Raw genomic sequence first — 11,410 nt, forward strand, 5'->3', positions numbered from 1 at the left:
ACACAGCCAAAACATATCACCTGGTTTTTGTTCCTGTTGGGCTACCTCCAGTGTGAAACTATGGAAGTTACTAGCCCCTCCGGCCTCCATGTCACATCTGAATGCAATCTGTTGGCATAAATTAATCTTTGAGGGCCTTGAGGTTTAAAGTGTACTCCATCTGAACCTTAGAGAGGACCTGGCTCCCTGACGTGAAGGAAAATTACAAAATTCACAAAACCTTCTAAAATGCGAACTCTTTTATTATGGCTGTTTAATGACCTTTGTTCAAGGTACAATTACTTAGGGAAAGAAATGAGTTCTTAGAAGAGGACTAGCAGGTAATTTCTGAATGTACTTGCTGTTCAGTACTATGCTGTGAATCTGAACAGATATTTACTTCCCATCAAATATGTTGCACACGTGTGATGTGGAGCACAGAGAGTGTCAGGCTGGACTCTGCATGCCTGTCAAATGTGTCTATAATTCAATTATATGGAGCTATAGGTGATTTTTTTCCCATATAAATAAAGTTGCAAATGCTGACTAGATTCCCAGGCTAGCCCATGCGTTAGCCTTTTAAGTTTAGGTTGAAACAAACAATTACAATAATAAATAGCAAGTTTGATTAGTGCAATCCTGATATAATGTAATAAAATATAATATAAGAAAAACACAGGAAAAGAGGATTTTAAAAATTAGTTTGTAAAACTTGATTCTGTAAGGAGATATACAAAAATGAATCTATGCTGAAATGCCATTTCCATTCATCTGATTGACATACAGATCAAAACGTTTGTAATACATAGCGTTTTTGAGGCTATGAGGAGAGTCAGATACTCAGATGTACTGCTCAGAATAAAAATCAGTACAACTGCTAAAGAAACCATTTTGGCAATATCTATCAAGATTACAAATATGCACACACTTTGACCCAGGAAGTTCGTTTCTAGAAATTTATCTTAGAAATATACTTCACATGGACAAACTCATGAAATACATTAGTTTAAAGGTTTGTCTATAATAATAAAATAATTGGTAACAAACCGAATGTCTATCAGTAGAAGGGTAGAATATAATTGAACAAAGACATAAGCAAGAATGAGGAGGCACCTATATACTGGTATGGAAAGCTATTCAAAATTCATTAATCCGTGAAAAAAACAAGTTGTAAAACAGATTTGAACTGGTGAATACAGAGAGGGTAAATTTTGTGCTAGGGGTGGGAAGCCTGGCTTCCATTCCTACTGCATATGCTGTATTATTATTTGTAGAAAATAAGAACAAAAAATACATTTTTTAAAATATAGGCATAAGATATCTCTGAAAAGACACTGGGCTTAGGCAGCTCTGGGGAGAGAAGCTGAGTGGCTGGGAAATCTACTGAATCCCCATTTAATCTTTTACAATATTTAGCCATATAAAATTGTGGCTTGTTTAAAACAATAAGTTTTAAAAACTAGTTGGATAGCTGGGAGTTTCAAGACAAGCCAATTTAATTAGAAAAGGGGAAAGTGGAGTTGTGGAAAGCTTGGTGGGCCCCTGGCTGTCTTACAGCTCTGGGTGGTGTTATCAGAGATGATTCTTGGGGCAAGGGAACAAGAGAATTATCTCTATCCATCCAACTGTTTCAGGAGAGCCAGGGGCTTATAATTGCAGAGTCTTTGAATGCCTTTGTATATTTTCATAGAAAGAAATCTTGGAGGCCACTGAGCCTAATGGAAAGAGAACTTGGATAGCAACCGGGAGACTATAGATCTAATTACAAACAGTCAATTATGTGGTTTTAGTTGAATCATCTAATCTCGAGGTTCTTAATTCTGGCTAAACATTAGATTTAACAAAGAAGTGTTCAAAAACTATAGTCAAAATTGGTTTTGATGGTGGGGGTGGGATCTTACTCAGACCAATTAAAACAAAATCTGTAAGGAAGAGACATAGGCATTGGTATGTTCTAGAAGTTCCTGCGGTGATTCTAAATCAGAGATGGGGTTGAAACCTTTTCTTTCCTTTTTTAGTTTTATTTTAGTGTTATAACATGTCAAACTGTGATTTACAAGCATCAAATGACACAATTTAACCTTATAAAGTGTTCTTAAAGACAAGGTTTGTAAGAGCTTGCTATGGTGGTCACCATAGAAAAATCACTCAAAAAATGGTATATATGCTTGTGTCACATGTCTGTTCAAAAAGTCTTCATCGGACAAATGCAAGGAGGTCTTCACTATATATATCGTGCACATCAAAACTTAGGAAAGGCAGTTCCCTCAGGCTTATCAGAAAGAGCACAGAAATTTATAATCAGAGCAACCTGGGGTCAGTTTCACTAGTTCCCCACTGCGTGGTCTCGGGGCAGTTTCACTCAGCATGCTTCCTCTGGTACAAAGTGGTCATAACAATATTTGGTAAGGTTGTTGGAAAAAAATAGACAATGCAGTTACCATACAATATTTTTAAATAATCACTACTGTATCCACTATAATTAAAGACGATGTACAACAAATATGTAGATTATTCTAGAGATGCAAAATTAATTCTCTGATGAGAAAACAGCATCTCAAGAATGGAGAGGAAAAGGGATTCAAACAATTATCAAATGAGAAAATACTTCACAAAGGAAAAGAAACTGCAAAACTAAAGCTATATATGTGGACACTGTGTTTTGCAGAGGCCACATCTAGATCCTCAGCAGTAAATGTTGTGCTTTATGGAAAATGAAGACAAAGCAGCAGGAAGAAGAGAAAGGGCTGCAATGGCTGGAGGGAAGATGAGGGCTTCAAGGTGGGTTGTGTGATGCTCTGAGGAAGAGCTGGTCATATACTTGGGTATTCCAGGTCTTTCTGCTGGAACCCTGCTTTTAGGATTTCTCAAATGAAGTAACTACCAGCCTCTTCTCAGAGTCACATGGAAGACAAAGAATACTGACAGAAGAAACAGCTCTAGACAGCAACTTTGGAGACCATGATGTCCTTGAGAGAAAACTGAACTCTCGGAGATGCAAGACGTTTTAGTCTCCTACCTTCCACTCCAGATCAAGAGAGGGGAAATTAGGGAAATAATGAATATTAAGTGCAAACTGCTGGTTATTGATTTGAGATTTGATATCACAATTTGATTTACCAGATCCACTGTTTAGATGTCCATAGTGCTGACTCTTGGCTAGAGATTGAGTGTGCTGCATGGGGAACATAAGGAAGGAAAATATCTTTCCTTCTTCTGATCTTAGATTCACGGTTGAAGCCTCTATAATAAAAGACGGACTAATAAGAGAAAAACATGCACATTTATGTCATATAACTTTTATGTGACTCAAGAGTTTGCAGAATGAGATGAAGACCTGAAATAACAGTTAAATCTGAGTTTTGTTTTGTTTTAGAGTGAGTGTGAAGAGTTTATAGTCATGCCGAAATATTACACAGCAAAAAAAAAAAAAAAAAAAAAAAAAAAAATTGATCTGATTGTTACAAACTGGAAAGCTTAGCAGGGACTGTTTGTGCAGATTTTTCCCTATGTTCCTGCATCTTCAGAGATAAAGGATGCTCCTTTCCTCCAGATATAGGGAGGGTACCTCTCACATAAATGTCTATGACCTGCTTCAGGAGAAGATCAGAAAATCTTTCTTAGGTTTTATGACCTGCTTCAGGGAAGAAGGGTGAGGGAAAGTGAGAGTAACCCTTTTGCTTTTGCTGTTTTCTCAAAATTCCTTTAGCTTAAAATATCCCGGGGTAATGTGTAATGTGTCCTGAACCTCATCAGGTATGGAAAGAATACACTCGCTCTGACATCTGCAATCTCATCTACCAAAATAGTTGTCTCTTTCTTAGTCTACCAAAGTATGGTAACAAAAGATGGAATTTCTGATTGAGATAATTATTATATACAATATGGTAGATTTTCTCAAAGTGTTCTCCTTGAAAACCTTGTAAGATTCAAAAAGACAACATGCAACATGAGAGTTCCATCATTCATTAGGTTTGGAAAATGAGGAGTTAAATATCTCAAAAGAAACTTGTTTTCAACTATAGGACTTCTCATAGAGTTTAGCATGCTAATAGGCTTTATGAATCTTCTCCAAACAGATCTAATAAATGGCACTTCCTAAATTTTTGGGACTCTTGCAACCGAAGCACTGTTAGAGAGATGTTGTAGTAGCTGGTAAGATAAAGCTGGGTAACAGTAAATGTGGAGGGAGACACGGAAAGATGCAGGAAATCATATACCCAATCTTAACATACTATACAGATATTCTTAGCCAGTGGGTAGGGAAGGAAGAGAATGTGTCTACACCACTTCCACTTTCATTGTTGGATCCAACAGTACAGAGACTCTGCTGCACTGGTTAGAACTAAGTATTATAAATTTTCAAGTCAACTGCAAAGAAGATGTGATAGTTAATATTAGATGTCATCTTGACTGGATTGAGGGATGGCAGACAGCTGGATGAAACATTATATATGGTGTGTCTGTGAGGGTGTTTCCAGAGGAGACTGACATGTGAATCAGTGGACTGGGAGAGGACGAATCACCCTAAATGTGGATGGGCATCATCCAACTGGCTGCCAGCCTGGCTAACGGAAAGCAAGTAGAAGAAGGGGGATATTCAGTTTTGCAGAGCTTCCTCTCTATCTTCTTTCCCCAGGGAGATGCATTTTCATCTCCTGCCCTTGGACATCAGACTCCAGGTTCTTTGGCCTTTGGACACTGCGACTTATCCCAGCAGCCTATCGGGGGCTCTCAGTCCTTCAGCCTCATACTGGGGACTGCGCTATTGGCTCCCCTGGCTTTTAGGCATTTGGACTTGGACTGGGCATGCTTACAGCTTTTTTTATTCTCCAGCTTGCAGACTGCCTGTGGTGGGACTTTGCTTTTGTAATCATGTGAGCCAATTCTCCCTAATAAATTCCTTGTTACATATACATATATCCTATTTCTTCTGTATCTCTAGAGAACCCTGAGTAATGTGGAAGGATTTATATCTTACTGTTGAAGGTATATAATTTTTTCCTAATTCACAAGACCTAGGAACCAGGTCGCCAGGCAGCCATTTGCAGTCAACTTCTGACAATGAAGTGAATCAACCTGAGGATGAAGCTGGACCTATGGATGGTAGCAAACAGAGTTGCAAAGAAATTAAGTTCCTGAAGCTATCATAGAATTACTCAATCAGCCGTTAAGCTTTTTCTACTTCTGGACTTACGAATGTGTGAAGTATTTAATTCCTTTTTATTTAAACCAAATTGACTCAGGGTTCCTGTTATTACAGACAGAACTGTGCTAACTGGCACATCTACCAAGAATTAATAATATGACACCCATTAACACAGAACGAAGTAGTAACTATGCACGAAGAAATGAGAATTTTGAAGAAAAAGAAAGGTAGTATCAAATATGCATGTGAGGAAGATATGCTATGACCTGGAATTTCTTAAACCTGATGGTTGAAGCACACTTGAGGAACTTGACCTAGATATAAAAGACAAACACAACAAAAATTATACCCTTGAGGGAATAGACTACCATTCAAACTGAAGATGAGAATGTGACAGTCCAAAGATAGATAACAAAACAGCCACAGATGAAAAATACCACTGTGAGAGAGGAGCAGTGCCGTTCTTGACATTAGCTTGGAGTCCCAGTGGAGAGAGGAACATTCGATAAATTTTTTATTTGCCTTACAGGCAACTTCAAACTCTTGGAAGACATAAGAAATGATGACGAGAACTATTATTTCCAATCTAAAAGTAGGTGTTGCTGTATAAATTGGAGACACCAGAAGACTCATGAAAGCACTGAATCTCATCCATTTGAAAGGATCCTGGCATACTCATTCAAAATTGACCACAATCAAGATTCCCCTAAAGGAGAATTATAAAAGAAATATATCAAGAAATGGAGAGACAGCCCACAAGGAAATTGTGATTTAATAAATAACCAGCAATGACCAAGACAAATGGATAAAAAGGAACTAAAGTGGTGCCACGAGGAGCTCACTGATAAATTGAGATTTTTAGCAAGATATTTTCCAGTTTTATATTAAAAAAAGACATGTAATAATAGATAAATACAAACGGATAGCATATAATTATAAAAATACTATCTAGAAGCCTAAAGTTTAGAATAATTGAGGTTTTCAATAAAATAAAATTAAAAATAAAACAAAACCCCACTTTCAATTATATCAAATGTATTTTCAGTTATATTATGAGCGATGTGATTAGGAGGACTGGGTGGTGATTATAAATGTAAACAAAAATTTCTGTATGAAGTTATTTACCACAGTGTTACTTAAAATGGTACAATATTTGAAGAAAAGACCTGATAACAAATATTTAGTTAAATATTGTAATGGACATATAGAATGATACACTAAGCTATTACTAAAATTATATTTATGAATAATTTTACCTGTAGCATTAATTATATGATATGTTAAGTGAAGATCACAGGACATATGAATATATTTGCAGTGTGATATCACTTTTGTGTGTACGTGTATATATGTGTGCATGTGTGCACAGTAAAGATAATACTTATCTATGGCGGTGATATTATGAGATACTTAATTATACAGTGACCCTATATTACTTCGTAATAAACAGACTGGTACTATATTTAAGCAAAAATAAATTATTAGAGTTTAAGTACAAATTAAATTCTATATATTAAAAACAATTATATTAGGCAAATGTTAATTCTATTATGGTTAATTATTTCATTTACTAGTTATAATATAGGGTTACATAAATAGAAAGAATATGTTCTGACAAAAACCAGATAGAAAGTCAAAGTTCGGCCGGGCGCGGTGGCTCAAGCCTGTAATCCCAGCACTTTGGGAGGCCGAGACGGGCGGATCACGAGGTCAGGAGATCGAGACCATCCTGGCTAACACGATGAAACCCCGTCTCTACTAAAAAATACAAAAAACGAGCCGGGCGAGGTGGCGGCGCCTGTAGTCCCAGCTACTCGGGAGGCTGAGGCAGGAGAATGGCGTGAACCCGGGGGGCGGAGCTTGCAGTGACCTGAGATCCGGCCACTGCACTCCAGCCCGGGCGACAGAGCGAGACTCCGTCTCAAAAAAAAAAAAAAAGAAAAAAAGAAAGTCAAAGTTCTGTAGTTTTCTATCACATATAATTTTCCTCAGATTGGAAAGGGTTGAAACAACATGATCAATAGGAAAATGAAATCCCAATAGTAGGGAGAACGTAAAAGATTCCAGTTGCTCTAAATGAGTTCACATTTCCGGTCCTACTCTCTAGATTGTTACATCTGTGAGTACTAAGAGAAGAAGTCAATCATATTCTGTTCAAAATTTGAGAACAGATGCTCTGAAATACCGAAAATAGTTCAAAATGAGTGTCATTTTTAGGAAAGTAAAGAAAACAGAGTCCATAAAGTATATGTTAGTAAATGAAGTATTTATTCTAGGCAAAAGTATAAGATGACTTAATCAATGATCTATGAGTGCCTAGCAAGCGACATGCTCATCACCACAAGTTAGCAAGAGGACATGTCACATAAGTCAGACTTACTCTATTAGGAATGACCACATCTAGTGGCAACATCTTGGTTTCTAAACAGCATTCTCCAATGCACACAACCAGGGATTCTTGGAGAAGTGATTGACAGTGGAGCTGGGGCAGGGAGGAGATAAGGTGGGCCTGCAACATCCTATGACTCACAAAAGTAAGGCAGTACTGAAGAAAGGTTGAGGGCCTATCTCAAGGACACAGAAGTCAAGCTAATAAGAGCTCCCAAACTTAGAACAATTAGAGAGAGAAAATAAATCATGGCCATATCAAATTATAGCTCATAAATTATACTACAATTATATGCATCTAACAATAAAAATAAACAGTTGAATAAATAAATAAAGGAGAAGGAGCAGCTCTTTCTTACAGAGGAATTCTAATGAACAGAAGTAGAATGAGCGAGAGAGAAAATCACCATGAGCACATCATTCTCCCTATTTATATTGTTAGATTCATATAATTGTAGTATAATTTATGAGTTATAATTTGATATGGCCATGATTTACTTTCTCTCTCTAATTGTTCTAAGTTTGGGAGCTCTTATTAGCTTGAGTTCTGTGTCCTTGAGATAGGCCCTCAACCTTTCTTCAGTATTGCCTTATTGAATAATAGTGGTCACAATACATGGATCATCTATACATGGTAAAATTAGTGGGTGAAAATTTAAGGAGAGACAAGATGTTTGCATACCCTCAAAGTATCTCCCCAAAGATATTAATTAGTTACGAAGAAAAAATAGTAGATTTCTTTTATACAATTAAAGAAACCTGTTGACCCCAGCATAACTGGTAAGATTAACATCACCAATGAAAAAGCATACTTGCATCATGATCCTCTTAAATGATGCTCAAACGAAGGCAAAATGTCACTTCTGTGGCCTTCTTTCCAAAAATATATAAATTCAATCTAATTAGTAACAATAAAAACAGACTGAAATTGAGGGGCATTCTATAAAACAACCTGAAAGACAAGAAAAGACTGACAGACTGTCACAGATTGGAGGCCACCTGGTAAATAATGCAATATGGGATTCTGGATTGGAAGCTAAAATAGAGAAGAGACAGCAATGGAGAAACTGATAAAATGAAAATAAAGATTGTAGTGAAGTTAATAGCATGACATCGATGTCATTTCCTGGCTTTGGGGACTGTGCTATGGTGATGCAAGTTTCTCACATCAGTGAAAATGACTTAGTGGCATGTAGATTCTCTCTGTACAGTGGCATACAGATTTTCTCTGTACAGTATTTGCAATATTTTTGTGTGTCTAAAATGTATTTCCAAATAAAAGTTAAAAACCTACATCATTCCAGATTGATATGTTCATGGAAATCAAGGTACACAAAATGAAGAAATATACTAGATAGTAACACTGGTAAACTCAAAACTACTTACCACAGAATATTCCAAATGCTTTCATGGGTACATCATCTTGAAAAGTGTCCTCAAAATAGAACCAAAGGCCATTCCAGGCTTTGGCCTGCTGTTCTGCACTGGAATCAGTTTTGGATTAGTATCAAACTTGTATATTTTTCATAAGAACTGAAACTGAGAGGAATAAATAATATAGTAGATGAAAGCACCTAGTAACCAAGTTAACTGGAAGAAAAACATATTCTAAGAAAATAAGAAATAATTGCCTTTTGTTTCAAAAAACCATCTATGCCAATATAGAAATTGAAAGATGCTGCTTATCATGAATTCAGATGAAATAAAATATGTGAGTGACAGCTGCCATTTATTTAACATAATTAAGCTCTCTTTATTGAAATTCCATCATGAGGAAAATGGAATTTTTTATATTATTTCCAAAGGAAGAAGCAGGAACAAGCATAGACATTACTCGGAAGCAAGTACTGGTTCATAACAAGAAAATCCTTGCAATGTTTATTTACGAAGCGCTAAATTGCATTCGGGTAAGTGGAGGTATTTAGGAAGAGTAGAAGGTCTCCGAGATCATGGAGCTGAGATTTGCTGTGCTAGGATAAAAGTTTTTCATGGTCTTTATGAGTCCCTCTAAAAGAAAATACCAGGATGCTTGACATTATTGTATGCACTCTGTGTGTGTGCCTTTGTGTGTAAAACAAAGTTGAATATGCTAGCTATTTTATTATTATAAAGTTTATCATTTGGGGGGTGGCAATTTGTGATTTCATAGATGTCTTTGTGTGAGCATGACGTTCCATGCTAATATTCAATTTCTTTTATTTTTCAAAAGATATTTACTCTCATGTGAGCTTCCACAGAGGGTTCAGATGGCCCTACCTTTTCTCTCTTAAGCTTAAGAAAGTAATGAGAAATGAATTAGAGTCCTTCGATGAAGTCAGGCTTCACGCACCAGAGAAGTACTGGGGAATGCACTATTGATTATTTTCTTCAACTCATTTTCTGTGTTTAAATGGAAATATTGATACCTCTGCATTGGCTTCTTCGGAGGTTTTGGGGATGTGAGTCTGTGTCTTGTGTTTGAATCAAAGTAAGATTTAGATTTTGTGGCATTAAAATAAGAAGTATGAGGGATGAAATAAAAGTCTCCAAGGAGAAAGAAGTTGGAAATATCTTTGTGAATAGCCTTAAAGCTGCCTCTCAGGCAGTTACCACTAAGGTTTTGGATGAGAATGCAGTAGACAAAACTAAAGTTCACCAAGGAGTTAACTAAGATGGTGGTTATTTACATTAGGAACACTGTCTTCCACTGAATACATTACTTTTGCTTTGGTGAAAGGATTTATTCTTCAAAAAAGGTATCTTTCTATGTATTGAAAGGTTAGCTAATGGGTCACTCTTTGCCTAAGAGAAAGAATAAGGAGTGTAACAGGTGTAGAAACAAAACAAAAGAAATTGTAGAGAAAAATTTTATTAGGAGCTGCCAGTAATTTCTGTGCTCAAAAATGGGCCTTTGGGAGGCCAAGGCAGGTGGATCACCTGAGGTCAGGAGTTCGAGACCAGGCCTGACCAATATGATGAAATCCCATCTCTACTAAAAATACAAAAATTAGCCAGGCATGGTGGCATGTGCCTGTAATCCCAGCTACTCGGGAGGCTGAGACAGGAGAATCGCTTGAACCTGGAAGGCGGAGGTTGCAGTGAGCCAAGATCATGCCACTGCACTCCAGCCTGGGCAACAAGAGCAAAACTCTGTCTCAGAAAAATAAATAAATAAAATGCGTCTTATGGATAATAATGCAAATCACTGGGGAAAAAAGTAGATTTTAGGAAATGTTATGGTTACCAGAGAATGTCGTATTTACAAATTAAGCTTCAAAAAAATTCTAGGAAATACAAGAGCTTTTGAGCTACATATGTGAACAATGAAAGCAAAACTTTCATATCCACCCTGTGCAAATCTTAAGAACCTTTTTGATTCAAGCGGGGCCTCTTGGCTGAGTCTATAGACAGCCTACCTTTGAATTCAAGCTCTTTGCCACTTGTGATTCTAGGAGCCAATGCTAATTTCTGGGGATATTGTTTAAGAACTTCTACTTGTTGTGTACTCATTTTGGCACCATTGCACACCACATACTCACAGGATTTTGTTGTAGGGACTGATGCTTACTTACAAGCTTTATTAGATTATCTGAGTGGATTGCACTGATCCGGATATATATATATATATATATATATATATATATATATACATACATATACATATATATATATCCATCACAAAACCTTTTCATCCTTTAAATTAAGTACCTCATGAGGAGAACAAAAAGACTGAGAAAGTCTGAATTTACTCCATGGAATCAACCATATGTAATTTACACAATTTAAAAAAATCATGCTTTTTTAAACGCAGACATTAGAAAAAAATGTAAGAATAAAAGTAAAGTTCTGTATTTCTCCCTCTACCTACCCCACTCTTTCTCTAACCCCCACTGGTAGGATTATGAAGATGACCAT

The 11,410-nt window shown here is 36.6% G+C and overlaps 1 long non-coding RNA gene across 1 annotated transcript in view; it reads right to left on the minus strand.

Annotated features, from left to right (window-relative positions):
- Window positions 1-8,908: 8,908 nt before the first annotated feature.
- Window positions 8,909-11,410, minus strand: part of LOC108527218 (uncharacterized) — a 10,913-nt gene continuing 8,411 nt past the window's right edge. Inside the window, exon 3 of the long non-coding RNA XR_001884744.1 lies at window positions 8,909-9,055. This is a non-coding gene — a long non-coding RNA (uncharacterized LOC108527218). The remainder of the gene's footprint in view (window positions 9,056-11,410) is intronic.

Source organism: Rhinopithecus bieti, unplaced genomic scaffold (assembly GCF_001698545.2).
Source record: "Rhinopithecus bieti isolate Rb0 unplaced genomic scaffold, ASM169854v2 scaffold_2453, whole genome shotgun sequence".
Lineage (NCBI taxonomy): Eukaryota > Metazoa > Chordata > Mammalia > Primates > Cercopithecidae > Rhinopithecus > Rhinopithecus bieti.